This window comes from Myodes glareolus, chromosome 20, assembly GCF_982192425.1.
Source record: "Myodes glareolus chromosome 20, mMyoGla1.1, whole genome shotgun sequence".
Classification (NCBI taxonomy): domain Eukaryota; kingdom Metazoa; phylum Chordata; class Mammalia; order Rodentia; family Cricetidae; genus Myodes; species Myodes glareolus.
The window spans coordinates 32,158,590-32,175,617 of record NC_142045.1 but is presented as its reverse complement, the minus strand read 5'-3'; the positions used below and the strand labels follow the sequence as shown (position 1 = coordinate 32,175,617).

General features: G+C 44.7%; 1 long non-coding RNA gene across 1 annotated transcript; it reads right to left on the bottom strand.

The window, feature by feature from the left end:
* Nucleotides 1-4,133: 4,133 nt before the first annotated feature.
* LOC125394050 (uncharacterized) lies at nt 4,134-10,294 on the bottom strand. The gene is made up of 4 exons (XR_007230064.3): nt 9,906-10,294; nt 8,746-9,453; nt 7,846-7,905; nt 4,134-6,094 (listed from the first exon to the last, which is right to left on the bottom strand). It is a non-coding gene; the product is annotated as an uncharacterized LOC125394050 (long non-coding RNA).
* Nucleotides 10,295-17,028: the final 6,734 nt, after the last annotated feature.

The following is a 17,028-nucleotide window of genomic DNA, read 5'->3' as shown; positions in this document are numbered from 1 at the left end:
TCAACTTCTAAAAGTGATACTGAACAAACCCCCGAGGAATGTGAGAATTTGTGCTGGTCAGTCACCGACTTAGCAAACTGGTGGTTAGGGCTTTTAAGGAGCCATTGGATCATGACATAGTCAACTTTCTCTGGGCCACGGATGAATGCTGAGGTCTTAACGAAATAAACAACGTAATAATAGCAACAGTAGCACCCATAACTGATGCCTCATGAACACTGTGGTTAAGAGAGGCAGTGTTGGAGGCCTTGTTTGTTTAGGAGGGGAATCATGACGGGACTGGTCTCTGCTCTCACATCTTTTACTATGTACCTTTGGCAAACCATAATATGTAAGTGCTCTGTCTTTATCTGAAAATGAGAATAAATGAAAATGCTGATTTATGACAAGTACGAATCTCTAGCAATTATAAGCAAAATGATTTATAAATTATAATGCTTTTATAAATTATAAATAAAATAAAATCGGTAGCAATTAAATTAATAATTATAATTACTAACCAGAAACTTGTAAGTTATTGGGACTTACATGAGATGTTGCAGGCAATTAACTTATAGCCTAACGTAAGGCAAACTCAGAATAATGATTTGCTGCCGTTATAGCTGTGTTTTGTCTGTATGTGTATGTGTGTCTGTCTGTCTGTCTGTCTGTCTGTCTGTGTGTGTGTGTGTGTATGTGTGTGTGTAGTCAGACTTCATGAGTTTTTAAAAAGTGAATCCTTATTTTTAACGGTACTTTTAAATTAAAAAATTCGGCTTGGTAGAGTTGTTCCTAGCTTTCTACACTGCAGAAAGAAAAGATATAGAGTAAAGACTCTGGAAACGAAGAGGGGTAATCACATACTCGGGTTAAGCCGCACGTGCGAGGACAACTGTCCTCACTCCTGTGTGACTGGCATTTTCTTCATGCACAACAAAAACGTGATTTCCAGACGAAAGCAAGATTGAACCAAGATCAATAAGAATGCGCGCTGAGAGAACAGGAATATGTCTAGAGTCATGGAACAACGAGAAACAGAAGACCAAAAGTAAGAAGTTCCCTTCGCTCCTAAAATTTCAGTCTGGACAATTAGATAGACCACCTGTAAATTTTTGTAGCTACCAAGATAACTTGAGAGCTCATAATGGGCTTAATGAAGTCCAAGTCATACTCTGTTTCCTCTTCCTTCTTCACGCAGGCACTGGCCTGAATAGTTTAAAGTATATTGCTTGCAAGTAAGAAGAGAGACATCATGAGATACCAATCTGAAATTCTGAGGCACCAAAACGATGAACAAATAGATAATTGATTTCACATGAATAAAACAACATAGCAATCAAAATCAGTAGAAATAAGGATTCTTGTTTTCTGAAATATAAAAGTCAGTAGGTAGGCTGGGGAGATGGCTCAGGCTGCAAAGTGCTTACTGAACACGCATGCGGGCCTGAGGGTGAACTCCAGGTACCTATTGAAGATCTGGGCACAGCGGCACATGCCTGCCTTGCCAGTGCTATAGAGGCAGAGCTAAGAGGATCCCCGTGTCTTACTGGTCTGGCTGAGTCAGTGAGTTCTAGGTTCGGTGAGAGATCCTGTCTCCAACCACACTGTGGAGAACATTGAAGACACACAACGCTGACTTCTGGCATTCACATGTGTGCGAATATGTTCAAGCAGACCATGCACACAGTGCGGTGTGAGAGTCCATGAGGGTCTGTGGCTGGTGGCTGTCTACCTGGAACAAAACCCAAGCAGAAAAGCCAGACGGAGGCAGCCTCCACTCTTCACTTCCTTTCTCCCCACAGCATCTGTTTCTCTTCTTTCTGGTTGTTCATCCGCCATTCCCTTTTCTCTCTAAACTGACTTTCTCTTCTTGTTTCCTAGCATGAAAATTGATGAAATGTTTGCCCCAGTTTTAGTATATGTGGCTTATCATTTATAATCTCAAAGATATATGGTAATATATCTCTGATATATGCTCCATGGGGCTTAGTCCAGAAGTTCTAGAAGTTCTAGAAGGAGATGCTCTGGTGATCTACGTCAGAGTTGGAGTCGAGATGGCAACTAACAGTCTGGACACTTGAAGTCCAGAGAGGAAAGCCCATGTGGCCAGCAGGGAGGGTGGGTAGTGAAGTTCTAGCGAAGAAGACATATGTATAGAATGGGAAATCATGACATCTAAGCAACTCACGAAAAACAAACAAATAAACAAACCAAACTGGGTGGAGCGTGTGTTTGGCAATGTGTACCAAAGGAAACAAAGACTTGACTTCAGGAACGTTCCGAACATAGCTACATACCGTGGTTGAACATGTAGGGTGTACCTCACTCAGATCTAATATCCAGGAGATCATAGTGTCTGCAGCAAGTATCCTATAACTGAAGAATGGCTAGTTGAAAATAGCCGTGTTCAATCTTCAAGACAAGACCAGCTCTTTCTAAATTGTAGTGGCTACAGCATGGAGACTGTTCCTCCTTCCTACACTCTTTCCTTCCCCTCCTCTCACTGCCTCCTCCCTCCGCCACACCTCCCTCTGCCCTTCTTTCTTGCAACAAGCAAGCCAAGGCCAGCCGAGCAATGCTGCAACACCTGAGCTGGGCACACAACTAAGTGGAAAATATAAAGGATCTAGTCTGACAAGGAAGACAGGTTTCGTTTCTGTCAGATAGGGAAAATACTGCCTTGATAATAAGAAAGATTTAATCAACATTTAGCCGCGTGGAGAAGTGAGTCTCCCATCACAAAGGGCATGCAAGCATACACATCACCACCTGGTATGTGTGCAAAGGAGGGGATTCTTGTATATTCTTGGAGGTGAGAACAAATAACTCTTAAAGTCTCACCCGACTTTAAGATTCTGTGGTACTATAGTATGGGAAAAAAAGACTATTTCAATCACTGTTGATGTCTCTTGGCAAATTTTAAATACCACCATGACATATACCAAGAGATAAAAACAAGTACAGAGAGACAGTAACTGCACAATTTTATGTGTATATTGATAGTGATATATTTAGCGTACATGCATTTTTATGTGAGGCTGTTTATATCCAGAGCTCGAGTTGCCACTTCGCAAATCAGCACACAGTATTTGACGTAGCTGTCAATGTCAGGGACTCTGACACAACCCGATCTTGTGCTTGTGTATAAACATGCGATGTGTGTGTGTGTAAATATAAAGAAAGGGGCCCCCGATGTGCAGTTGAATGATTACTAGTTTCCATTGAGTGCGACATCTATTCTATTACCGCAAAGCAGTCATTTCTAAAGCCTTTGCAAGGCAACGGCTCTGAGAGTCAAATATCAACCTAAACATAAATCGGTATGTAAACAGATTGATGAGTTGCTAGATTACTAGCACATGAGCCATATGGGGCTGCAAAGAACGCTTGGAGGAGCCAGGGATAATTTTAGCTTTTTCTGAAAGCCAGGGACGAGAAGAAGCAACACTGTCTCTTGATGAAACTTCCTAACACTCTTCTGGTTTTGCTTGCCGCGCTTTGTGGGGGCAGTAGTGTTCTGTACGTTAAAAACGTAACTTGATAGATGGCGTCTCTTCTAACGCCGGATTAATGGACAACCTGGGCAGTCTTTGGGGGAAGGGACCGAAGGTACAGCCTAGGAGAAGTTTGTCACCTGAGGGGCTCTCTCAGCTATTGTGTGGATGTGAGGAAGCCTCACAATTAGATGGCAGAAGTAGGTGGAGGGGCCCCTGAGATGCTTTGACAAATGTCAGGACTTTATGGTATAATGACTTAAGGCATTGCTCTGAAAGGTAAGGCAGGAAAGCACATAGGAGATATTCCCGTGTGGGTGGCTACCCAGCCAGGGGGTGCTGGTCGAATACCACAGTCCCCAGTGGCTCTGGTTGTGACAGCAGCTTCTCTGGGAGTATAACTTTTGGGAGAAATAGAATGTTCTGACTCATGCCTGAATTTCTGTGCCAAGCCCCCTTAGATAAAGTCCCTCTGGGGACCATCTCCCCCCTTGATGACCTGCTAAACTGTTAGGACTGAATTCTCTGCCCTGTATTCGTCTTACTGAAGGCTGCCAAGGCTGCGCATGGCAGGGGGAGGAAGAGGACAAGACACACTCTGACCTTTAAAGTCTATTTGGCATTGGTTTCCTTTGAAATTAATATTGAGAAGCTCTCTGAACACTGACCTGCAAATGCAGGCATCATGAAATCTCGGGTCCAGAGTTAAAGACATTGAGGATAAAGACAGGGCTGAGTGGTCATGAGATCTGACACGCACTGCGTAAGTTTCTTATACTCAGTGGCAGTCCTTCTTTATCTTCAGTCTTTGGAGAAGAGGAAAGAGCCAAAATTTATAAAACTTTTGTATTTGAGGTGTGTGTGAGTTTCCGCTTTGCCGCTTACCAATGGGGAGACCTTAGACGGGCTAGCCATGAAGCTGAATGCTTCTTCGTGAGATTGAAAAGTGGGTGGCGTTTCCTCTGCCGAGCTTGTGAGGGTTTCATGAAGTAATAACCTTCGTAAGCGCTTTTCCATTCGCCTGTTCTCCATTTTACACACAGAAGCGATAGTGCAAGAGTTTAATCCATTTGTCTAAAGTAACACAGCAGTAAATGTCCATCCTAGGCTTTGGGTCACAGTAGTTTGGGAAACACCCACCTAATCAAATTAGTGGCACACTGCTGTGGTGCTGTCTCTCTTAGCGCTCTGCCTCTGTGGTAAAACAGCCGCGGCATTCTTTAGCGCCATCACATAACCTGTCACATTCATGGTATGCATCTTGTTTGTTTTTGGATTACAAAGGTGTACAGGTCACTGCTTCATCTGCCCTGGGATATTTACAATTCAAAACCGACAGCACAGGTTACGCCAGGGTGGTGGATAACATAGTCAGGAAAGCACTGACGAAAGCTTCCTTTGCTGGAGTCTCTGCAATACAGTTTTTATGAATGAGCACCCAATTAGCAGAGTGAGGGCGCAAGCCCAAAGTGCGAGACCCTAAAAACTACACCGTGGAAGAACAGGTGTTACACGTTCCAGGCAGTCTCCAGAGCTAGGACAGCAGGGCCAGAGTGAATGCACCAGGCCAAGCATTACACCCGAGTTGGGGTTTTTGGCCCACCCCAACAATGGAACAGATTTGAGACACTTGCTACAACACCAGATGATGTTGATTTGTACAAAAATGTAGTTAAATGTATCTTTCGGGTTGAATTTTTCCTTGACGAGGAAATGATGTCAGATGCTGCTAAAATGAAGCAATCGTAAGTCCGTCTCATTTTGCATGCTCAAAAGCACACCCATCATCTGTCTTTACACGTTCACCCTTTGCACTTGGTCCTTGGAACCACAAGGAACAGGAGCTCTGCGACCTGTGTGAAGTAGGGCTGGAGGTTGCCGGTCCTGATTGTGTCTTAGAAGACCACTGTCACAACAGTTCTGTGGTGAGCAATAGTCTACGGTTATCAGTGCTTCGTGTGTTAGCCGTGGGGTGGTCTCTGAGCTGTGTGCGTTTCTTCGATAGGATCCAGTACAACCCACAGTAGCACCCACAAACCAAGTGAGCTCTGTCTGGCCACTGACACACTTTGGGTCTCGCTTTCCTCTCTGTTTTGAGGAGCTAGCAGGCAGCTTAACTGGGTTCAGCTCATATACTGATCGCAAGGACGGCCTGGGTTAATACCTGGATGGCATCTGGAACAGCCTTGGCATTCATAAATGCTAAATAAACACCGGCGTGTATTTGCAGTTATCTTGCGATAACCTCTCAAGTCATTTGAGGAATCGAGATCGGAACTCAGAAGGCCTGACTCCAGATTCTCTGTCTCTACACCCTGTCTGAATGAGTAACCAAGTAAGTGAAGAAATAGCCTGAAGTCACATGACCAGATTGTTGCAGGACCCAGGCCTCCCATCGTTCGTCTCCAACTTGAGTTTCCAGGTTGAACTTCGTGCGTTCATTAGCTGTCCAGTACTATGACAAAATTCCTCAGTTAATCAACTTATAAGGAAGAAAGGTTTGCTTTATTTTGTCTCATAGTCATAGAGATTTCTGTCTGTGTCCAGTTGGCTCTAACGGTTTGGATCAGTGGTAGGGAGGGTATGGTGGGAGAATCTCATCCATTTACTCCATGACTGGACTGAAAAAGAGAAAGAAGGGTATGCCCCTACTGGTCAGCAGAGGCCCCTACCTTTTAAAGACTCCACCGCCTCCCAACCACACCATGGGGTCACAGAACGACACCCTTCATGCCTAGCTCTGCACCTATATAGCAGAAAACCGGAGTGCTCCTACCCTTCGTTCCCAGATGCCCTTTGCTCCTCTGCAGACTGCACCTTATTCCCTGCTGCGAAGCTTCTGATGCCCTTTTACAGATTGGCGACAGTCAGCTGGGCATGGTGGTGTATGCCTTAAATCCCAGCATCTAGGAGGCAGGGGTAGGCGGATCTCTAACCTGACTGAGGCCAGCCTGGTCTATCCAGGACAGCCAGAGCTACATAGAGAAACTCTATCACGAAAAGCCAAAATCAAAACCAAAACCTCAAGCCAAACCAAAGCAGCATCAACAAAAGCAGACTGCTAGTAAAGGGTTGTATTCTGTAGGTATTGTGGGGTGAGGGGGGTGGGGATAGGGGAAAGGGGGCAGCCAACATCCGAAATAACTGTAAGCAGGCTTGGAAAGCACTGTCATTTTAAGGACCTCCTCCTCGTCCTTCACTGTCTCCCTTGGTCACTGGGATAACCCTATGGTTGAGGTTGTTTGTGTTCTCACAGTAGCGAAGGAACAGAGCTCCAGTTTGAACCGGGGTCTCCTGACTGTGGATTCCACGGAGCTTGTATGACAGTACATTTGATGCTTTAGTCCAAGCACACTTGATTCTTGACCTCAAGACTATTTGATGATTTTTTTTTCTAGTGTAGATTTTGATATGCTTGGGGGAGAAGTTTGGGGTTAAATATTCCTCAAACCAGAGAGACAGGGCAAGCTGACCTAAGTCACGTCAAAAGCATGGGATCTTTGACTTCTTTCCCAGGGCTTCTTGAAAGAAATGAAATGATTCACTTGAAGTATTGCTATGTGAAATGTAAGCTGCTATAGAGAGCTATTCATTCAGAACCCTCTGACCATGGACTCTGATAATTATTTTATTCACTTCAAATACTACCATCTCGCTCGGATGATATTTCATTTTAGAATCTGTGTTCACAGCACCCTTCCACGTACATTGGTGTCTTCTCCACCCTCCCCTCGTCAGCGGGCTCCATGTACGGACTGTTTTTCCTTTTGAACCCAATTGCTTCCTCTTTGATTCTGTAGCAAATTGCCTGCCTGAGTGACCAGCATAATTACTTCCATGGCAATGGGCTGAAGTTAGAGACAGGCCATTATGTGAGCTCTACAGAGACTGGAGCTAGGTTCTTTTTTAAAAAAAAAAAGAATAAATAAATAAACCCACAACCACTAGCCTTATAATAACAGGATAGAGGGAGAAAATTACTAGCATTATAAATTGCTTTTTTTTTTTGAAAAAAGTTCATAATCTCTGTCTTCTAAAAGGCTGTGACATCGTCGGAAAATCTCTCCACAATTTTAATTATAGCTAATTTTGTGTGAGGAAAAACACCTCCCTAAGAAAAATGGTCTGATGAAATGTGTTTAGCTGGACTCTGGCAAAGCTCCATGTCATTCTGAATGACTGCTTCAAAACAGACACAAACAATATTTGCTGTTACTTAAAAGGATGAGATAATTTGCATCCAAAGCAAAGGAGGAGATTGAGAATCCAAGATTGGGCCCTGGGTCTAGCGCCTCCCTCAGGAAGTGTGCTGTTACTGCTGCCATGTGGAGAGCCACATAAGGACTAGGACTATCCTGGGACCCAGCCTTACCTGTCTGGAAGATGGACACACACCAGGAAAGAAGGCAAGACTTCGGTGTTTTCAGATCAACTGTTAGAAGAAGATACCGTGAAGCGTGAATGCCACATCCCAACAGGGATGTAGTTCAACGGTACGGGCACAGGACTGTGTTCACATTTCAACGTCACCAAGAAGATCATATCAGAAGTCCTCATCTAAATCTCATGTATCCCAACCTTTGGTATAATTCTAACAAGCATTTCCCCATGACACATTGTAATCAAGTAATTAAAATGTAAGAAAGAAAGGAAATTTAATAGAGCGGGCATTTCATGGGTACTTATGTTTCTCTGACACCAGCCAGAGGTTTACTGGGGTTATGCCTGAGCCTGGCTTGCTCTGCATGAGGGAAATGTCAGAACCAATCGGGACTGGTAAATTTATAAGGAGAATCTTGTTTCTCTTGTTTCTATAGACTGAGAAGTTCGTGGTTCAGGGGTCTGCAGGGGCTGTCTGGCGAGGGTCCGGTCTCTGGTTCCAGGGGGGTGCCTTCCTTCTGGATGGGGAAAGCAGCACACCTCACATGATAAAAGAAGGGAAAGACAAGGAGGACACTATGGTTTCCCCTAAACCCTTTCATATGCTTGCTGACCCCATTTATGAGTGCAGGTCCCTTAATCATCACCTAAACACTCCTGCCTCTCTTAATAACATCGCGTTAGAGTTTATGAGCTAAAATGGACTCACTCAAACTAAAGCATAATGTGATGTGTGTCTGGGGGTCAAAAGGCATTTTATATTGAGCATTTGGAAGGAAGTAATGTGTTGAACTCCTCCAAAATGGCAGAGTTTTCACAAGTTATTATTGCTGTTTTTATTACTTCAAGTTTGACGGGGAAAAAAATAAAGTCAGCGGTAGCTAGACCTTACCTGAGCCGTGCCAGCCGGCCCCACTTCCCTGTGTTGTCCGTTGGCTTGGTGAGGGCCTCGCACAGCAGGTTCTCTCTCCGTGTTTGTTGAGTGAAGCGCAGCTTAGGAGAGACTGTTGACCTAAGGATCTGGAATTGGGCATTTGCAGACGGTGTGTATGGTAACTGAGCCCTCCACAGCGGTGACTAAGCCTCCGGAGGGAGGGTGTACAGAGTGAGCAGGTCAGGAACATCTGTGGAACATCATCATCACAGACAACGAACACACAACTCCTCCCCCTCAGGCACCAGCTCAATTCTACGGCCGGTTCCAGAGGTTTAGTGACGCAGTTGCCGGCTTGTACGGTAGGAGTGCGGCCCACGTGGCTTACCCTCAGGCCTCCTTATCTACTGATCTAGCGCGGGATTTCTCTTCCCTTTCATTTAGTTTGACAGCCTACACGTGGCCGAGCATAAGGAAAGGCCACGTGATGACGGAGAGCCTCATTGAAGGGCACGAATGTGTCCACCCAAAGGCTCCGTGGAGATGCACGGGAGCAGGTAGATGCTTAGACCAGAGCACGTTTGGGCTGTTCCTCTGCTCCTTCCGCATCCTAATTTAGGATTGAATCATGCTTAGCTGGCTCTTCATGGGTCAGCCGTGACTTGGGGTCTTTGCTGTGTCAATCCGATTAGAGTGATTCATCCCTTCTCCTGGGACAGCCTTTCCCTGGAAGAGAGAGTTTGACTCCGGAGGATTAGTGAGTTGGGAACAAATTTGACACCCACTGAGGACGCTGGGCTCTCTTACTAAGTTGGTGACTCATACATAAGTCCCAATGGAAACTTGGCCCATCTGGGGAGTCATTAATATGTCAACTCATAATCTAAAAATTATTGGGTGTTGAAGACTTCCCTTCTCTCGTAGCCCAGAGATGTACTTCCTCATGTTCCAACTGAAGTTCCTGAAAAGAAGGCAAGGGGCACCCACCCACCACCCTCTCCTGCTGGCTTAGCATGTGGCTATGCATACCTAGTCTAAGCGCTTTGCAAAAACAATACCTTTACCCCACAAACCTCTGGTGCCTGACTGCTGTTTATTCTCCACATCTCGGGGGATTATTTTACTTCTGGCAGGCTGTGGGTGACTAGGTAAATGCTCCTCCTAGCTGGGCATCTCACCTGTTCTCAGGCAACCACGCAGCAGCGAGGCCTCCAGAGTGGAGGGACAGAGGTCCTGCCAGTCAGAGGAGGAGGCGATCTTCAGCAGAGGTGAATTCCCCGGTGCCCTTGGCACTCCAGCATCTTTTTGTTTCTATGCCGACCTTGTGGGATCATAAAGCTGAGGGGCTGAGAGACCAAGGTCAAAGGTTGTCTGTGTGGAATGTGAGCAGAGGTCTCAATAGAACAATAGCAAAGGCACACAGGAGAACAAACGTGTTGGGGTATAACCCCTTCTGTTCTTTACCGTTTCCCTTTTCACAACTTAATGATACGTTAGATGGCGGTACCAATAGTTAATGCTATCTAGGGGAAAAAAGAAGAAATGGATTTATTTGGACAGTTAAAGGCACGCATTTGTGTTTTTATCTTTATTTACTTTTAGATAATCAAGACACTCATAGAGTTTACTGTTGAGAAAGACTGCCTGGACTGCCTGTTCACCAAAACACGTGACATTTCAGCCACAAACACTTTGCATCATCACCAGAGTCAACCTCCTCATTTCCACTCGACAATGTCACCCAACACCCCCTCCCACACAGTACCTCCTAAGCTTGGATTTGCAGACATCACTGAATGTCTGTGCTCCCATCCATTCCTATCAAAATCTGTGCGTGGCCATCAATTTGGTTATGATTTGATCCAGCTTGGCTTCCTAGCAGCTCCTTTGAGTCCCCCAAATATGCAGATGCTTTCCTAAGCCCACGAACCCCACCTTCCGCTAGAAATGACCACACAATGGCCCCCAAGTATGAGCTGAAGTAGTCCCAGGACAGCCAGAGGACACCTAACTGCGCTGCTCATTCCTGCCTGCGGCTCACAGAGGCCCAAGCCAGACCAGGCCACTGGTGTAGTCAGAGACCAATGCTGCCCAGTTTAACCCAATTACTCTTCACCCCCAGAGAAAATACAGTTATGACAGGTCTTGGACCTCTATGAGCAAAGCGGGCTCGCAGCCAGAGATCTGTCAACACATGTCCCAGCCATGTGGAGCAGTATCCGTGAAAACGACAATGATTGGAAAGGGCGAGGCAGGCCTGAGCTGTCCAGCATGCAGAAATGGAAGCTCTGGCCACAGGTTCCCACTGGCACCTTCTCCACAGAATATTGCAGAAAATACCGGGCTAGCAGCTGGGGAGTTCAGAGCTAAAGTATGGCAAAGCTAGGTTCCCACTGTAACCTGATAAATAGGAATTATTTACCAAATACTGGGAGAAAAAGGCTCAGCAAAGATGATGACTGCAGCCCAACAGAGAAGAAAACACCTATTTTCACGCAAATTTTAAGAAGAATTTCCTTTCCGTGGTTTACAAGTTTCCACGACAAACAGGATAATGTTAAATCTTCCTTTTCGACTTAGGTCCTCCTAACTACTAGTGATCTCATTTCACCAGACATTCAGTGTTTCTATTGGTCAGCCACCGGTCAGTTCTATTTTTGTAAGTCAGCTCCTCCAGAATCCCGGAAGGCATGGGACTCTAGTGTTTCATTATAAAGACGGCAAAAATGAAGCTGGAGAGGTTGAGTGGCTGACCGACTCGCCATTGCTGGAAACCCGGTCAACTTGTGCGCTTGGTCGTTCACAAAGCCCTACTTCCCAAGGCCTTATTTTCTCACGTTATTTGTCCTCATGTCACTGAAGAGTCATCCTCCCAAGCTCTCAGAAGCACACGGGATGCACAGGAGCCTGTGTCCACAGGAAATCATAACCTCATTTCTTAACTAACATTTCTTAACTCATTTCTTAAACCCTTGAGACTGTAGGTTCTTGTCCCTGCTCTGCCCCATCCGAATGGTTTGATGATGGTGGTTCTCTGAGTCTCTGTGAAAGGAGAAGACCATTTCCTCACAGGGGTGTATGCCAGCGTTGCCACTACACTTACAGTACTCTAAATGGTACGCGGGGAAAGTATGAAATGTACCATTTTCTTTTGAAAGCCAAGGTAGCCATTGTTGTCATGGGAAATTTGTTCCAGGATCCTGCTCAAACATCAAGCTCTAATATATATATCAAGTCACTTATATAAAATGACACAGTATTTGCATATAACCTACATGTATTCTCCATATACTTTCAATAAAGTCTGTATTACTTATAGTGCATAATATAATGTAAATACTATAGGAACATTACCTGCTGTATGTATAATATGTGGTGAACAAAGAGAGGGGGAAAGTCTTTATTTGTTCAATATAAATGCATTTCCCCCAGATGCTTTCAATGCACAGATAAATCTGTACGTGGAACCTATGGCTGACTAATGAAAATATTGAAACTGAGGGGCACTTTCTTGGTATACCCATACGCATGCATCTGAAACACTTTCAGAAGTGGGTTGGTGTGTGTTTATAATATACACACCAGCCAGGATGAAGCTAAGCATTGTGGTCATAAATAGCCATCTGGCATCCTTGGGGCAGGAGATTCTAGGGGACTCCAGCAACTCAAATTCCTCCGGCAGTCAGATGAACTACTACTTTAATTAAGCTCGGCCCCTTCACTCAGGAGCACAGACCAAGGGGGACATTGAAGGACTCAGACAATGGGAGGACACCCTTTGCTTTCTGTTGCTGTGATAAACATCATGATCAAAAGCAAGCTGGGGAAGAAAGGGTTTATTTCATGTTGTACTTCTGGGTTACAACCAACAATGAGGGAAATCAGGGAAACCCGGAGCAACAGTGTATAGTAGCTCGCTCTGAGGCTACGTTTCTTATATAATTGAGGCCCACCCGTGTAACATGGGGAGCCTGTTTGTTATTTGGGTTTTCTGTTCTGCCCCATCCCCCAGCTATTTAGTCCCAAAGTAAAATCACACAAGAGATCTCTATAAGTTGTAAAGATGATTGGCCTTTTAGGTCAGGTTTCTTATTAGCTAATGCTCACATCTTGATTAACCCATTTTTCTGATCTATGTTAGCCATGTGGCTCAGTATCTTTTTCAGTGGGGCAGCTCACATCCTGCTGCTTCTGTGATCTGGGCAGGAGTGGGAGGAATTAACTTCCTCCTCCCCAGAATTCTCCTGCTCTTCTTGCATCATTTCCACTTCCTGTCTGGTTTTCCCACCTACACCTCCTGCCTGGCCAATCAGCATTTATTTAAAACATGATTGACAGATTACAGACAATTCTCCCGCACCACACCCGTTTAGGGATAGTACTACCTACAGTTGGCTGGGTCCTCCTACATCAATTAGCAATCAGGAAAATACCCTGCAGACATGATGACAGAACAAACCGATCCTGATCAAGGGAATTCCCCAACAGAGATCCCCCTCAAACAACTCTAGGTTGTGTTAAGTTGGCAGAGGACGCTAACTAGGAGAGATGGCATCTCAAAGCACAAACTGGCCTGCGCTCACTCAGGCCCACTTCTCCTTCCTTGGAAGGCAGAGGGGTGTGGGGCTCTTCTGCAGTCAACTGTTAGGCTTGGCCTAAGTTGACTGTTCTTTGACATATGTCTTTTGTGTTCTTATCAGTTTTCCCATACACTGTTTTCATGTGGAGCACGTAGCAGTTTTATAGGGAGTTTTAATGTATAGCTCAATAAAAACAATAAAATCTCTAGAAGCCCAGTAGACTGTTTCCAAGGCCTTATCACATTTGTCCCATCATCGCAACAAGAGTGACATGTCTTCAGTCTAAAGAAGTCACTTTGGTGACTTTGATCACTGTCAACAAGAATTCTCACACTTAGATTTAAGACCAGGGTTGCTTTATATTTCAGGTACTCTAACTCAGTGCAAGCATGCATATATGTTTGCCATGTAATATGAATTTGGCATCCAGTGTTGCAGTGATTTTTGCCAGGAGCAATGCCAGAACTAAGCATGCAGCTGACTACGCTTCTCTTTCCAACAAAACTATTGTGACTCCATGTTAGTCATGATTCAGCACGCTTGACACCTTGTTGTATTTATTTACATAACTTAATCTCTTGTACTTTACTTTGAGATCCTCTATGAAGAGCACAGGCCATCCTAACAGAAACCAGATCTCTTTGCCTCGTTTTGTTCTAACTTTAGGGCATTATAATTCTAGAGCAATGTTTCGATATCACTAGGAATGGTTTGCTGTCCTGACTAGAAATAGCATCCTCATGTAAGGATATAACTCCAACAACTGGAATGAAACCAAATAAAAGAACAGGACCTGGCTTCTCTCCCTTGCTTTACACTTTGCAATAAGTCCCTTGGCTTTCCCACAGGCTACCAAGTCTCCTGGGTCCTTGATATTCTGGGTTCTTCAGTGGTCATCCCTATAGTTTAAGTTATGATTACCGATACTCAAGAAGAAAGATAAATGCTTCCATCTCCGGAAGGAATAGCTCTGACTGGAATAGGCAAGGCAAGCAGTTCTTGGGTCCTCTGGGGGGAACCTGGGGAGAAACATGTCTCTTTCAGGCAGGTAACTGTTTCATCCTAACCAAAAGAGATGCCATCTCGATTTCTACACCAGCTGAACACCTGAATAATTACATTTTAAGCAACAGAGCACCTAAAACAAATTCATTAGCATCCAGGTAGTCAATTGCGCCCAGGCTTGCCCAAACTGGCCTTTCTGTTAGCAGGGTGTAGAAGAGCACAGGGCTCTGTGGGTCCCTGGGGGCCTGCCAGACCCTGAGCTGTTGCTCAGCTGTGGGCCGCGCGCCAGTTCTCAGGTCTGCTAATGAGTGGTGTGGTGTCTGGCGAGGCTGTTGCCTGCCAGCGAGTGTGACTGCTCATGGATCTTTTCAATAACGCTGACAATCCCTTCTCCTTTCTCTCCTTCCTCCGCTTTCTTTGCTGGAGCTGGCTGAAACAGGAGCAAATTAGTCTCATTCTGGAAAAGGCAGGGCATGCACAAAGGACCCCCTGAAGGCCTCCAGGACTCTGATCCTGGAGGTTTTGCCGTCAGGGTAATTATCTGACTCGGGTGAGTGTAAGAAGCGGTTTTTGTTGTTTCCCCGTATTCCATAGCGGGCCTCTGAAGACACCCTGAGTCCGCTCCCCTGACCGTTTGCGTTTGATATCAGGAAAAGCAGTGGTGTTATGATCCTGTGAGCGCTCCAGCTCCGGAACTGACGATCTGTCCATTCCCTGTTCACACACTTTGCTTCAGCAGATAGTACTTCTGTCCCCTCAGGTAAATGTGGCAGATCTTAAATGCCCCAATATCCTTAGCTGGGGTGAAAGGCCAAGACGGAATAAGGGTTTCCTCAGGCTTAACCTTTCTGCCTGCTGCTCACTTTGTGTTCCGCTGGTTTCACTGTGCCTCAAACACCACAGCAAAGCTGTGTGTTCTCCCATAGGGACGATGTGGAGTAGTCTCACGGAAGTCAGCACTACAGTCTTGTTGAGTAATGGATTGGGAAAGCTTTGGGCCAGCTCTCCTGCTGTTGGAACAGAACTTCCAGAGAGGAGTAGTAATTATCTAACAATGTGTGCCCTCATTATCCCAGAGATCATGACCAGATCTCTGCGAATGACTTAGGTACAATTTACTAATAAGCCAGCCGCAGCACTTAAATTTTGAGAGACGCGAGCAAGTGAAAGCAAAGGAAACATGGGTTGAGATTTGGAAACCACCGAGGCAGTTCAGAACACTCTTCATTCTTTAAAAGAAACACCGCACCGCTCAGTCTGCTTCTCTCCCTTTAATATGAACGCCTCTTTCTTCGAGTCCAGGACTTTGGGGACTACTATTAATATCTAAGGCAGCCTAAAGTGGCAATTAAATTAGAAGTATCAAAGCTGTATTTTCTAAATTAAAAATTGGGACATGTGTTCCAACAGGCACCAGAATATTTTCAGGAATAATAAGTAAAAGTATTCAAAATTAGATTTTCTTTTTCTTTGAGCATTTTGACTACAGGACTCCATTTAACTTTCTGGATAATTCTGTTACGTTGCCCAAGGGTAGATCATGCATTATGTTATACTGTGTTTCACCAACCAGGAATCTTTAGAATATGGTCTGCATGTACAACTTCTCTTTAAGAATCGTGAGGTCTAGAGACGGTGGAGCAGGGTCGAACAACTGCTTTCTCGGGATCCTGTACCTCGTCTCTCCATTGATTCTATCTTCCATGTTTTATGTCCTTCCTCTTTATGGGTATATTCCCAGTTTCTCCAAACATCTGATTTTGTGCTTATTCCAATCACACAATCCACAGGGCTCCTTGGGGCTCATTGTTAGAGCAGGGAGGTAGATACTTGACTCTTGCCACGTTAGGTCCCATCTCAGTGCAAAGTTGGTCACAATGTGATTGTCTATACCTTAGGTGTTGGAGTCCCAACACTTCACTTCTCTGGCTACAGAAGATCAAAGAGTCAATCAGGAATATGTGATTTGGAACAGTCTCTAAGAATGCATAACAAGAGGCAGTGCCTGTCCACCCCACCCCCCCACCCCACTGTTCTGGGCTTGTTTGACTCTTTGAAAACTGATTCTGTAACTTTAGCGACTGAGACCTGAACATAGAAATGTATTTGGTTTTCAGGCAAGGCTATGATTAATTATAATACATTGAATATGTTACTGAGCCTTAAAATGGTTTGGACTATTTTGCTTTAATACTGAGGTTATTTTAGACAACACTTTGAAAGCAATATTATGATGAAATATTTGAAAACAATATTTTGAAACATTATTCTGTTATAACAACATCTATAGATAAAACCTAAAAATTTAGCCATGTGTAGCTGAACAAAGGAAAAAGGGATTCACATGTATTTGAGTGCATAAACTAATGTTTGTGAAAATCCTGGGGTTATTTAATATTCATTAGCCAATGCAGAAGTTTAGCTCCTCGTTCAATAAATTTTGACTGAGTACCCAGTCCAGGTCGAATTGTGTAGAATTATCCACTTCTATGAAAGCAGACGTCTCATGAGTTTTCATCAGAAGCATGCCTGGCACTGATAGACCCAGAGAAGACACAATGACAGTTATGCAAATAAACTGCCAGGAAGGGTTATAGGTACCATGGCAGGTGGTGGAGGCCCCACAGGAATGGGAACCCAGACTCTTTGTGAAGGTAGAGCTGGTGCAAATCAGTTCTTGAATGAATGGATTTGTGGTCTAGAAAGACAATTCAGT